The 13,906-nt window shown below is 52.0% G+C and overlaps 1 pseudogene; it reads right to left on the bottom strand.

Annotated features, from left to right (window-relative positions):
- Positions 1-13,906, bottom strand: part of LOC149746737 (uncharacterized) — a 55,875-nt pseudogene extending 41,969 nt beyond the window's left edge.

Raw genomic sequence — 13,906 nt, forward strand, 5'->3', positions numbered from 1 at the left:
GGCTTGCTCGTAGTCACACAGCCCACTGGGGCAGTGTCGGACGAGCACTGAAATGCCGTAATGTGGGCTAACATCCTTTCCACAATCACAGTGTCAACTACCGAGGCAGGTGAGAGCACACTCCAAGTATTCCCTCTTTTACAACGTTACGGTCTAACGGCCTATAATCGTAGCTTGACCCCTGGCAATGCCCCCCACGCTAGTCCTGTCCACTCCCTCCAGTCTCTGCTCCATGACCTTCCAACAAACAGCTCCCCTGCCTCCACCAAAACTTAAACCCTCTCCCACAGCATTATAATCTCTCCCATCCCCCTCCAGGGCAGTGCGATCTCCAAGACTCCTAACGAGAAACCCCACACCACCCTGCCAGCTCATATTTATGCAGCACTTTAGAGTTCTCAAAGCGCTCTTACAGACACCATCCAATCAACTCGACAACCCTTGAACTAGGTAAGCACCAGCACCTTTCTGAGGACTGCCCCCACCCCCACCCACAGGGGACAGCCCCCAAGCCAGGTGGTACCATATGACCATGTGTTCCTGGCCATCACTGCTTGGACCAGCAGGAGACAGCTGACACAAAGGAACAATCAGACTCTTTCCTCAGGAATCTGAATCGAGGTTCTGAGATACAATCCAGTCTGATAGTTACTGGAAGGAGGATGGGTATATTTGGGGGCTGAGGACCCATGACATCTGGCACACATCCACGGACGCAGTGGCATCCTCCAGTTCCAGGCACTTGGGAGGCCAGCCGTATTTCCTGCCCTTGATTCCTCCATTCCCCCGTGGCTTCAAATAGCTCAAGCTGGCTTCTGTTACTTGCAGTCAGTAGAGTCTGAACTAACAGATGGGTGGATAATTATCCTCCTTTTTCAGATGAGGAAAGAGGCTCACAAAGGTGGAGTGACCACATGAATATCACATGACCAAAATGTAGTAAAGGAGAGGTTAAAATCCCTGCGAAGTGACTCTCCTTCAGTGCCATCTCTTGCCTCCTTCCCTGGATTAAAGAAAGTGGCAGGTGCTCCCTTCTTGTTAGTGTTTAAAAAAAAAAAATTATAACTGAGGATAAGTGATTAGGCTGGAGGCACTCCAGTGGTTTAAAGCCAGAGACAAGAAATACAAAATCCTCTCCTTTGAAACCATGAAGACAACCCTTTGCTCCTCTACGTTTCCCAGCCTCCTTTGCAGTTAGGTTAGAGCCGTGTGACCAGTTCTTGACAAATTAAATGCACACAGAAGTAACAGGTGTCAGTTCCTTGCTAAGGCAGTTAAGAGCCAGGGGCTGGGGAACTGTGATGGCCCCATATTCCAGATGGTGTGGCTACAGGTGGGGGAGGGCTGGCTAACCCACGTCAGACTCTCCACGAGCACAAATGAACCCTAGATGGTGTCAAGCCACTGGGATGTCAGGGTCTGATTATTACAGCAGCACAGTCTAGCTCCTCTCCTGGCTGAAACACACGAAGCATTCAACCGGGGCCCTTCAGCACATTTCTCTGGTCTGCAGGACGCTCTATTTGTTTGTCTAACATTCACTTGTTCAACAAATATTTCTAGAACGTCAAGACTAGATGCTGTAACGTGTCCGTACAGCCAAGAGCACAGTAGTGAAAAAGACCCAATCCCTCTCCTCAAGATGCGCCCTATCTGGTGACCCACAGGCCCTACATTGGCACTAAAAGGAGCAGTCCTACAGGTGTGAAAGCAGGACCTCCCACCCAGCCACTGGCTAAACTGAGCCCAAGAAAATGTAAGCTTCCAGGAGGCAAAGACAGCTTGTCCCAGCAACTCCGGGAGGGTAGCAGCCAAGACTGAGTTCGCACCGGGTTTTCATACCCTGGGTTCTACCAGCTCCCCTCCTGCCAGCCATGCGGCCACACACAAGTGCCTCCCTTGCCCTGGGCACAGAACAGAGGGGAGAGGGCATCAAGGAGGAGTCATCAAGAGAGCAGGTGGCTGGTAGAACACAGGAGCAGCAAAAGACACGGCTCATCTGCCCTCACCCTCTTCTGCAGCAAGAGTTATCTCCTCTGGGAATTACACTCCTGCTTAATTTATTTTAGCCCCCGAAGTCCCCAACAGCTGAGCTTTTTCCCCCTGACCCCATGTAGTTGAGGGCCAACCAGAGAAATCATCACTCTGTCTCTTTCTGCCAAAAGCTAGATGAGGAGACAAGTGAGGCAGGTAGGGCCACCACATAGAGTTGTACGGGCTGTTCACTGCACAAGGTGCCCATCCAAAGGGGCAAATGGGGCTGGAATCCCGCCTATGCTCTGCTTACCAAGCTGCATACCCTGGAGAAAGGGTCCCTTCTTCTAATTCACACAAAGGTGTCTGCTCTATACCGCAGCCCCAGAAGCACTGGAGCAGGGGCTTCTCCACAAGGAGCGAAGAAGTTTGGTGATGGGTCCGTGGGAATGTACTGTACTAGCCTCTCTCGGTTTGGAGTCTATTTGAAAACTTTTACAATAAAGTTTAAAAGAAAAACAACCACATCCCACTCAGTAAGTGGCTGTATTACTTAGGCATGTTACCTTACCCCTTAGCCCTCAGCCTTGGTTCCCACATCTAAAAAGACAATAATCCCTGGCTCATAGTTTGGTACAGGACTAAATTAAATGACTGAAGTGAAATGCTTGAAACGAGTGAGTCCTCTTACACATGGGAGCTGTTAACAGTAGCTACTGCTGATGGCTGGGGCAAGAAGGAAAACGAGGCGAAATGGGGGCAGCGGGGCCTTGCAGAGAAAAGCAACCGCTCTGGGGAAAGTTCGCCATGAAGCCAGAGCGTGTCTGAAAACGGCCGCCGTATTACCATTCCTAAACTGGGCTTCCAGGGGGGCTGCTCTGAGGGAGTTTTCTTGCAATACCTCCCTCCCAGGCGGACTTTGAATTCCTCTGGGGACTCCAGCCTTGGCTCACAATCCAAATGACAGTCCACGGAAAGGTCACAAAGAGTGGCTCAGAAAAGGATGCGCCCCCCAGCTCCCTCGCAAACTCAGAGACAAACAGGGCAGCTTCTGGGTGAGGCGGGGCAGGCAGGGAGTACTCACACCTGGAAGGCTCCTATCTGAGTTCTAAAGAGAACAAGAGGTCCCCAAAGATGTCCCAGGGGAGTCAGGCGTTAGCACAGGGAGGGCCCCACCCCCTTCATGGGGTGGAGTCCAAGTGGCCATTCACGTCCCTAAAGGTCAAAAACTATGTTTGCAGTGTCTCTAGTTGTATGTGATGAATTTTTACATTATTATCTTCAAAATTATCACTGCTATGTATGAATTTCACCAGTGGTTTGCCATTTAAAAATGACACCCCCCCCCAAATTTATTTCCCCTTAAGGCCTATTCCTTCCCCAGAGCCTCACGGGGATGGAGAGGGCTGGAGGTGGCAGTGGCACAAAGCTGGGAGCCCTTCCCAAATCCCCTGGGGGTATCTCACCCTTGGCTCGAGCCACCAAGACCCTCTGCGTCCGCCCGGCCTCTACCTTGGGATACCCACACAGAAGGCCTCTGGTTTCAGTCAAATGCCATCTCACTCACTCGTGCTTTCTTTTCTTTCTTCTTTTCCAAGATGAAAGCTAATAGGATGATTCATTCTCTTAAGTCAACTCATGAGAAGAAAGGAAGTCACCCAAGTTCCCAATTCTCTCTCCTTTGAACACCAGCCACTCCATGGCTCACCCCCATATGCATTTCAGAGAGATGCAATAACAAAGAAGAATTTCCACTAAAAAGCCCATCTTTCACCTTGCCTTTCATGTGTCAAGAATTTGCTATCTGTATCCATAGCAGTTAGTTCTAAGTTTCCGAAGCTGTCACAGCTGAGGGCTGAGTTGGGATGTAAAGACAGGCTTCCAAATAAAATGATAGGAAAGTGATAGGAGATCCCTATCCAAATAAAGTGATAGGAGAGCAAAGAGACACATGGCCCTTAAATCCACAGCGCAGCCCCTCAAGGCACAGAGTAAAAATCCACCCAGAAAATGTCCTTCTCTGTCCCTGTCGGCTCTCTTCAGCTCTGTCCCAAACTTAGAAACAGCTGTTTCCCTATAACTCCAAAAAAAGCTCTCATATGCCCCATCTCCTCATTCTTTCCAACACTGTGATCTGTACACTTAATCTGCCTCCAGGCTCAGCTTATCCCTCCCTCAGCTTGTCAAATAAGAAGAGGAACAGTCAAGGAGTAAGAAGTACAACACGACGACAAAGCCCTCTTGGAAACACCATCTACAGACTCAGCAGCCTGGCTTTCTGAGTTCAGATCCCAGCTCCTCGGTTACCTAATTGTGTGACCTCGGGCACGTTGACTTAACCCTCTGAGTCTCCTCAGATGGAAAGTGGTAAATAATACTATACTCATACGGGGCTGAGTAAATAAATATATATACTCTTAAAATGTACAGGAAGGTGATTGGCATGCAATAAATACGTAATAAAAATGTTATCATTGTTAGACCATCACAACCATCTAGTGCAACAGGGATTATCATTACCAGCTCTAGTTAACAGATGTGTTCAAAAGCCATTTGCTGCCGGGGTACAGTAACAGATTAACCTCAAGAAAAGTACAAATTAAGAAATTAAGCGATCTGCTCAGAACAGCACAGATGACACAGTCCATACATGGCAGAGCTCAGCCTGGATCTCTCATCTTGGACTCCAAATCGCACACTCAGAAATTTCACACTTTAACACGCTCCCTTCCTCAGGCATGGAAATTTGAGAAGTCCCATGGATAAGCATCAAAAACAGACTTCAATTCTATAAGCCCCAGAGAGTGGCAGTATCTCAAGGGAATGTTGCAGGATTTGCCAAACAAAATTAATTTCCATTTGTTTTCATATTCCAAGAAAATATACCAAAACGGCCTTATACCACCTCACCAAAGGTGTCAAAAGACCCCTCAAGGCCAAGGATCACACCCACCTCAACAATAGTTCAGGCTCCCTCGGGAGGCTCCCAGGCTGTCAGCAATTTGCAAAAAAGGTCAGTGCAAATCATTTGGGAAGGCATTTGTGCAGGCCTGGCCGAAGACATGTAGACTTCCACCAAGCCCGTAGTTTTTAAAACCATGCACTGTCTTCACCCTGGATAAATAGCAGCCAGGCTACAGAAATATTTCCATCACACCCAAAAGCCTGCTTGCCACCACAACTCATTGAAATGGATGTTTCCAATTTGAGGAGAGCTCAACAAAAATATCGAGAAACACCCCAACCTTTCCAGCAGAGGTAACCATTCTGGCATTTAGGAAACCTCTGAACACTAGTAAAGGATGGTTGTGGACACAGATTATTTGGGAAACATATGCCCTCGTGCCCAAAGTCTAACTATATCTAATACATGGATTGAGCCCATTTCTTCCAGCTCTACTATGAACGTTCATTCATTCGAAGATTTCTACACAAGTGCTTTCATCAGTGCTCTTTGTGTATTTCAAGACTGTGATGAAATCATCTTATGGCCATGCTGGAGAGAACTAGGAGTAAAAAGAGTTCAGCACTGGAGCCCAGGCTCTACCACTAACTAGCCACGTGATTTCGTGAAATGATGATAATAACAATAATAATAACAACAGCAGCAGCAGTAGCGGCAGCTAACGTTTATTGAGAACTTACGATTTGCCAAGCACGTGCTAAGGGCTTAATAAGTGATCCTCATTAGCAACCATTAGGGGATATTACTACTCCCATTGCATGGGTCAGGAAACTAAGACTCCGAGAGCTTGAGTAACTTGCCCCAAGAACACAGCAGCAACTAGCAAGGGTGGATTCAAACACAGGCAGTCTGACTTGCAGTTCTTAACTACATACCATAGTTCTTTTCAAGGTGCTTAATGACCCAGGACCACAAATTCCTCTATGGGAGCCGTCTGGATAATCTTCAAAATCCTTTCTGGCTTTGAAATTCAGTGATTCTTTTAGAAATAAAATGAATTTGTGACTTCGAGGAATAAAATGCAATGATGCTCTAGCACTGCTAAGGTGGGATGAAACATCTGTGTCTGCCACACCCACATCCGGTCCCGGGAGGAAAAGTGCTGATTTTCTAGGATAATGATGCCCTGTGAAACCACCAGACTGGCCCCAAACCGTCTCAGGAAGAACGACAGCTTGAAGACAGCGTCTTAGAAGATGCTCCAACTTGCAAAGGTCTGCAAGTTCTCAACTATCAGCTCTCAAACCTTCATTTGTCTCTTTTTTTTTTTTTTTTTTTTTTAAGGAAACTCAAACGCAAGAAGATGCAAGTTTTAAGGATACCGGTACAAGGTGGGTGTAGGCCTTGTGGCACACTTACACCTGGCTTTCCTCTCAGCTCTGCACCTGCTCGTGGAAAACCCACCTCATCCAGGTAATCCGTGTTTTACAGCTTCCCTACAACCTCCCAGCTCAGTAGTCCTGTAACTGTGCGGGGTTTTGCCCTGTGCACACCTGCTGCTATCTTCCTTCTTATGCTGCCTCCCAGCCCATAGACACACACATGCTCAATGGCCGCCTTCCCCGACTCCAGCTCTGATTCATCTTCCTCCTCTCCCTGCTCAGCCACAGGAGTTCCCTGCCCACCCACCTTGCCACTAGTGGCAGCCAATGGTGAGACTCTCCCACCTCACTTCTCTCACTCGCCCTAGCTCCCGCGCGTGCTCTCTCTCTCTCTCTCTCTCTCACTCAGCTCCTGGTACAGCCTGAAACCGAAACTAATCTCAGACCTGAACGAAGTGAAATAACGATTTCCTACGCCTGATCACCCTATACGACCACAAAGAATCTTCTCCGCAGAGCTCCAGATCTAGCGTGCTGGTCGCCGGGAAAAACAGAGCTCTGCAGGTGCCTGCTAAAACCCGATGCTTCCTTAATGAACAGGCAGGAGGAAGCAAGAGATCCTCCACAGGGTTTTCTGCTGCTGCTGCTTTTCTTTAATTTGCACAAGTTAATTTAAATTCACCCCAGCAAGTAAAGTTCACCACCCAGTATTTTAAATTCCTTTTCCAGCGTCGGTTCGAGTTTGGCTCATTCTTAAGCAGATTCTCTTCTGAGAGCAAAGCCTTGCTCCCCTTGGAGATCTCTGCAGCCATCTTGCTTGCTACGCAGCTTAGATGGCTAGACCACATGCTTTTCCTAAATTCGAAAAATGCAGCCTTTACTTTCATGCTGGGAACAAAAACAACAACTACAACAAACAAACAAAGAGAGCAAGTCATCATAAATGAACATAAGGTCTGCCCTTGAAACCCTTTCAAAGAATTATACATTCTGAGAAAAATCCCAAACTGTTCCGTTCATCATTCTTGCCCCCAGCATGCTTTTGGGCGCCTTCCTCTGTTGCTGGGGGCATCGTGTAATGATTCAGTTGTTGGCTTGGGCAAAACAGAATTGAAATGGTAAATGTACTGGCCCAACAAGTGTTTGGTAAAAGAGTAATAACTTGTGGATCGTCTGCTATTTACTCTTCATTCAACAAAGTTTACTGAAGGCCCTGTAGGTATGCCTGAAGCTCATCTAGGTGCTGGGCCAGGAGGGTGAATAAGATGACCGCTAGCTCCGACTGGGCCATTCTCAGAAACATCTTGTGAGGAGGAGCTGAAGCTTTTCTCTAGTGCCAACGGCCAGACAAGCGGTCAACTACTTGCAGGTCTCCTGCAGCCCTCTTCACGAGGCGTGGACTCCACCCAGTAGGGCTGCGGAGTGCCCCCAGAATGCATCCCCTCTGACAGGGATTGACACAGGGCAGCACACAGCTGTTGGGCAGATGTGGTTTGTGTCTTGGCTCATTAACTAATGAATGAGCCACTTACGGTGATGGGCACTCTTCAGTCACTTCAATGGTAAAAGGAGGGGTTAGGCCAGATGTGAGCAACATTCTAGCTCAAAAATTCCAGATCCTTTTCCCCTCCCGTTGCTGAGCTGACACAGATCTCGAGGGGCCTCTACTTCATCTTCCTGTCTCCGGATGAAACCCCTTAAACCACAAAGACAAATGGAACTTGTTCCCATTTCTAAAGACCTTCGGGGATGGCGGTTCCTCTCCGTTCCTGTGTCACTTGTTCTCACATCTCACATCCTATCTGCAGCACTGTCCTCAGACCTTACTCGAGTCCTTCCTCTGCAGTTTACATGCATTTGCCTCTGGTTCTGCTTCTAAGTACGGAGAGACAAGAGTGAATCACTGTGTTCTGGGCAACAACTCTTACAAGATTTTTATTCCTTCTTCAGCATGTTCACTGCAGGCAGTATAGGAGGTGACTTTAAAAACCACAAAAGCATCAAGGTAGCCAAATAAGGCAAGGGCGTTGCAGGATCCAGAAAATTCGACCCTCGGTTCTACTCAGAATTCACAGAGTGGGAGAGCGATATACTCTGTGGTCAGATCAAAAGCCCGTGGGGGGCTTCCCTGGTGGTGCAGTGGTTGAGAATCCGCCTGCCGATGCAGGGGACACGGGTTCGTGCCCCCGTCCGGGAAGATCCCACGTGCCGCGGAGCAGCTGGGCCCGTGAGCCATGGCCGCTGAGCCTGCACGTCCGGAGCCTGTGCTCCGCAACGGGAGAGGCCACAGCAGTGAGAGGCCCGCGTACCGCAAAAAAAAAAAAAAAAAAGCCCATGGGGCAGCAGCCACCTTTACCCTCACTCAGCTCAAGTGCCCCCTCCTGCAGGAAGCCCTGTCCCAGCTCCTCTTCTGGCTGGAAAAGCATCCCCTTCTTCAGTGCTTCGCCTCAGTGCAGCATCTGCCATGGCAGCTAGAGTTCTAGGCTGACATGTTTATCCCCCCAACTAGACTGTAGCCATCTCCCAGACAGGGGTCATGTCTTAGTGACCTTTGTACTCAGGGTCAGGCCCCAGGAGAGTGTCTGGCACTTAGCCAGTGGTTCTCAGTAGGCTGTGCTAGGCTGAACCCTCCAGGCACGTCCCAATGATGCTTGAATGCTGCATTATCATCCCTTCACCCAGAGCACATAACCCCTCCAATCCCCCCACCCAGCATCCCCGCCTCTCAGCCCTTGGCTCAGTAGGGGTCTCTCTGAGACTTTCCCTAACGATGTAAGCTCTATAGCCAGGCCTCTTGGGTTCAAATCCTGGCTCTGCCAGTCTCTAGCCATGTGACCTTGGTCAAGTTATTTAACCTCTTTATATCTCCGTTTCTTCACTGAAAAATAGATATAATATCTCATAGGACCTTGTGAGGATGAAAGGAGCTGATCCACGAGAAGCACTTGGAACAGGGTCTGACCCACAGCAAGTGCTCAGTGAGAGCTGGAATTATTATTTCCCAAGCCTATTGCTTCACAGAACCCCTGACCTGCCCCTGGCAGCTTCCACTCCTGACTGACATTGGGCCTGCCCTCCCCCCACTAGACCCCCTTCCTCCAGGCCCCTTCTGCCCGTTCCTCCAGGACCAATATTAGCATTAACATAAAAAGCCATTCAACCCTTTTTACTGATTATGATCCTCCCCCCACCCCACCCCCACCAGCTTAGAGGGCAAATCCTCCGAAGAGAAGGGAGAAGAGTTGGTTCCACAGCAGGGCTACGAACGCCGGGTCATTCTGCCCCCAACTATGTTTCTCTGTCATCTCCTGACATTTCAGCTTGTCATCTCCCCTCTGCTCAAAATTTAAGCCTCATCCTATCCCATCCCACCCCTCCAAAAGCCAGCCTCAGCCTCTAGTTTTTACCAAAGATCTTCCTTAGCAATAAGAAGCCTCAGAACATTAGCACCCAAGTGAAGAAATAATAATAATAGTAGCTTCTGTCTGGCATAGATCTCCTTTCATTTTTTCTAAAGCTGAGAAACTGAAGCATCTACAAAGTCATAGAGTAAGATGGAGAGCTGGAATTGCAACTGGGAATATGTATGTAACTTCAGATCCTGCATTCTAAACCACTAAGCTATTATGGAAATGGGCACAGAGTGGCCGGATTGCCTCCTGGGGGTGGAGGTTAGAGGGATTTGGAAAGTTTTCATCCCACCAATCATTCCTCAGTGCATTTCACATTTTATGAAAAGGGAGTTTATGTTGACAGGCATTGTTACTCTATTTATTATTTATGACCTGTTTTAAAGATAAGAGCTATAGCTGCATTATTAGGAGTCCATTATATTACTCTGACACATCAGAGATGCCTACTGGGAGGTTAAAAGCAGAGAGCATCAGAGAAGAACTGAGTGAGCCGACATAACCAGCATTCTAAACTCACCAACCTGTGGCAGCCGGTGTAGCGGCCGACAGACGAGTCCTGGCCACCGATGAATGCGAATCTCTAGTCACCACAATGGGACCCTTACATCCCACCAACACAGCTTCCAAGTTCCAAGTCAGGGACCACTGGACCACAGTGTCTCCAAAGCCCTTTATGGTTCTCACTTCCTGTAAGTCTAAGAGCCAACAAAACGGAGACATCACCTCCTCCAGGCCACCTTGTATAGTCAGAGGTGATCCCTGTCTGACTCCCAGCTTCTTGCCCCCCAAGGCTCCAGAATACACCTGCCTATGTTGCTTATTGCCAGGATCGGGGAAATCCATCAGGGCAAAGTAAATGTAGGAAGCTCTGAAGGAACAAACTAGTCTGAGTGCTACCACATGCTCAACACTGCTTGCTAGGCAAAGAAAAGTCTCCATGAACTACCATTGTCTGGGGGCACTTGAACCTAAGAAGAGCTTCTCAATACCAAGCAGAAAAGTCACAGACAGCAGACCCTACTAAAGCCTCTTCCAGATCCCCAAGTATAAATGCCACCAACACCTGAGCAGCAGCCCAGAGCCCAGTGAGCTTTGGCTAAGAAAGAAAAGGCAGGCCAGGTCTCCTTGGGGGTGCACTGGGGATGGTGACAGCCATTCCCTCTGGCCCCGACTTGCCTAGTCCAGAAGGATCTAAGGAACCTACAATACCTCGATCCTGGCCTTGAACAACTCTGCCCAAAGACCTCCTCAAAAGGAGGATTGTCTTTCACACTTACACTCTCCACTGAAGCACCTTCTCCCCCGTGGCCCCAAGAATGAGCTGGGGCTATTAAAGCACCTGGCTCCTATTCTGTTGAAACACCAGAATATCCATCCCTCACCCTAGTCCCTGTATTTACCTCTAATTCAACAGTTCTGTGGCCCTGGCCCAGTTAGTGCCCAGAGCCTTCTCACCACATAGCAAAATCAGCCCCTGGAGAAGGGCCACCACATCAGCCCCCATCCTCTGGCTAGCTGTAGGGAGCTGGGATCTGGTCCAGAGTTTCCAGGTCTCTATGGCCACGGCCCAAAGTTGCATCGGAAGGTCATGAGAAAACCCCTCTTGAGAGGTCTGCTCTCCGCACCCTGGGACTATTCACTGACCCGACACAAAGGAGGGAACTGCTCTGAATGGCCTAGGCTGGACCACAGACTCTAGATCAGGGGTCTCAACAGGGGCCCCAGTGCCAAGGGGCACAGTGACCTTCTGATACTACATACAAAATGTGTCCTCACACACATGCACGTGTCAGAGGGAGGGAGGGGGGAGTTAGAGTTGTCACCGGATTCTCAAAGGGACCCATAACCCCAACTCTGGCCCCAAGCCCCTCCCCCCGCACCCCATCATATCATCATCCCTAGACCATCCTAGCTGCCCAAGGTCTCTCTCCTATTTAAGGATGTGCCCAGGCCCGAGGCCCCACTCCTGATCCCGTCTCCTGCTCCTTCCAGCTGCAGAACGTGAGCTGGGGTGGGGTCCCTCACACACCCTCCAGCTTCCTGGTGACCTGAGCCAGGTTTCTCTCTCCAGCCCAGGGATGCCATCCTCCATTCAAACTGAGGTACCAAAGGCCTCGACTGCCAACAACAGAGAGGGACCCATTTCACACTTGATCCCAAGGGGGCCAAATCTCATGGTGAGACAACTTCCTTCATGAGAGAATTCCTGGTGTCCCTCACCTCCTTCAGGCACACCTGGCCAGCTCCACCCAGGCTGTAAAGATGAGCATGCCTGGCAAAGAAAAGGAATGAGAGGCCCAAGCACCTCCCTGAGTTCCTTCACCCGAGCAGGGCGGCTCAGGGTGCTGCAGGATAACAGGAAGGCTTCCTCCCCGTGCTCAGCGATGCTCCTGCCGGAGGGTCAGGTGGGGAGTGAGAAGGTCTTGTATCCTCTATCACCTCTAGGACAACTTAATAAATTCCCAGTCACCCTCCACTCTCACCACAAAAAGGAAAATCTAAAACCTCCCTCCGCTTAAATCAAATTCCTCTCCCGGAATTTCATTTCTTGGAACTAAAACTTCTTTTAACGGGAAAAGAAACGGGCAAGCCCGTGCTAGGTGTAAGACAACAATGCAACCAGAAAATGAAGAGGAAAGAAAGAATTAGCGCCGACACCAATCCCCTGGAGCTTAGAGCCCTGGGCACTTAGGGCCGGACGGGGTGGGGTGCGGGGGAAGCAGGGGCGGGGACAGTGCCTGGTGAACTTTCCCTGGCCGAGCCACGAGAGATGCAGCTCCCAGGGGACCGGGTGGAACCAGAAAAAGCTGAGCCGACCTGTGACATCGGCGGGGACAGGAAGCGAACCTCCCCTTTTCCTAAAAGGAGCTCTGGCCCCGGCAGGCGCCCCCCGCCCCGCCCCCCCGCCAGCCGTCGCCAAGCAGCCAGCGCCCCCCCCAACCCGGCCCGGGCCAAGCGGGGAAGGGCGCCCACACACACAAGGGGGAGCAGCCGGGGAAGGGGCTCCGGGCGGCGCCGGCTCGCCGAGGCCTCGCTCGCTTTCCCCGCGCTGCCCGCCCGCGACCACCCCTCTCCCCGCGCGCCCCGCTCCCAGCCCCCAGGTGCCCGCTCGCCCCGCGCGCCCGCGGCCCGGGAGGAGGCGGCGGCTCGGGAAGGATGCGGGGCCGAACCGCCGCACGAGGCTGAGGCGGCGCGGGCTCCCGGCAGCAGCAGCGGCGGCCGCCCAGGGAATCAAACTCGCGCCCGCCCGGCCCTCCCGGCGGCGCCTCGGAGACCGGGCCCGGGAAGGTGGGGCCTGGCCGGGTCGGGGCCGCGCGCGGGCCGGGCGGCGCCGGCGGGGAGCGAAGGGAGGTCTTACCGAGCAGCCGCGCGCGCGTCCGCTCCCCGCGGGCCGGAGAGGCCGGGGGCTGGGGGAGGGGCGCGATCCCGCGGCGGCGGCGGCGGCGGCGGCGGCGGCGGGCCGGGTGCGGCGGCGCGGCTGGGGCGCGGGAGGCGGGGAAAGCGAGGCGCGGCCGGCTTCCTAGCGGCGGGCGGCGCGAAATGCAGCTGTCCCTGCGCGGCCGCCGCGGGGCCACAGGTGGGGCTGCGCGGGGAGGAGCGGGACTGCGGGCCGAGCGCGGGCCGGGCAGCGGCCCCCAGACCCTCTCCGATGCAGACCCCTCGGAGGGAGGAGGGAAGCGGTATCGGGGTCCGCTAGTAACGCAGTCGCGGGGGCCGGGGGCTGCCAGGCCAAGACGAGGCGGATCCCCGCCGGACCCCCGCAGCAGCCGCGGGGACTCCCGGCTGGCGGGCCGGAGGGCGTGAGCGGGGAGTCTCGGTCCCGGGCAGAGTGGGTGCGGGGCGTCCTGCCCCACCCTGCTCGGGGAGCGACGCCGGCAGGGAGACCAGAGACCTCGGCTGGGGGCGGGGGAGACCTAAGAGCCGGACTGCCCGAGAGGGTGCAGAATGTGGACGCGCATCTGGGACCTGGGACACCTGTAGTGGAGGGGAGGGAGGCCCCCTGGGAGTAAGGGCTCAGGAAAATAAACAAAATAAAAGGCTGAGGTCAAAGGAGATGGTGGGGAGGAGGTCAAGAAATCAAAGTAGTACCCAATCACACCATCAGATGTCACCTGCCATCTCCCCATCTCCTCTCAAACATACCGGGTCACTTCAGGGGCGTCTGAGCCCTGAGATCTCCCACAGAAGAACTTGTTTAATGGGAAATCAACTTTGGCTCTTCTTTTCCACAT

Source organism: Delphinapterus leucas, chromosome 19 (genome assembly GCF_059928025.1).
Source record: "Delphinapterus leucas isolate spDelLeu-1000000601 "Yukka" chromosome 19, BTC_Dleu_Yukka2, whole genome shotgun sequence".
NCBI classification, from domain to species: domain Eukaryota; kingdom Metazoa; phylum Chordata; class Mammalia; order Artiodactyla; family Monodontidae; genus Delphinapterus; species Delphinapterus leucas.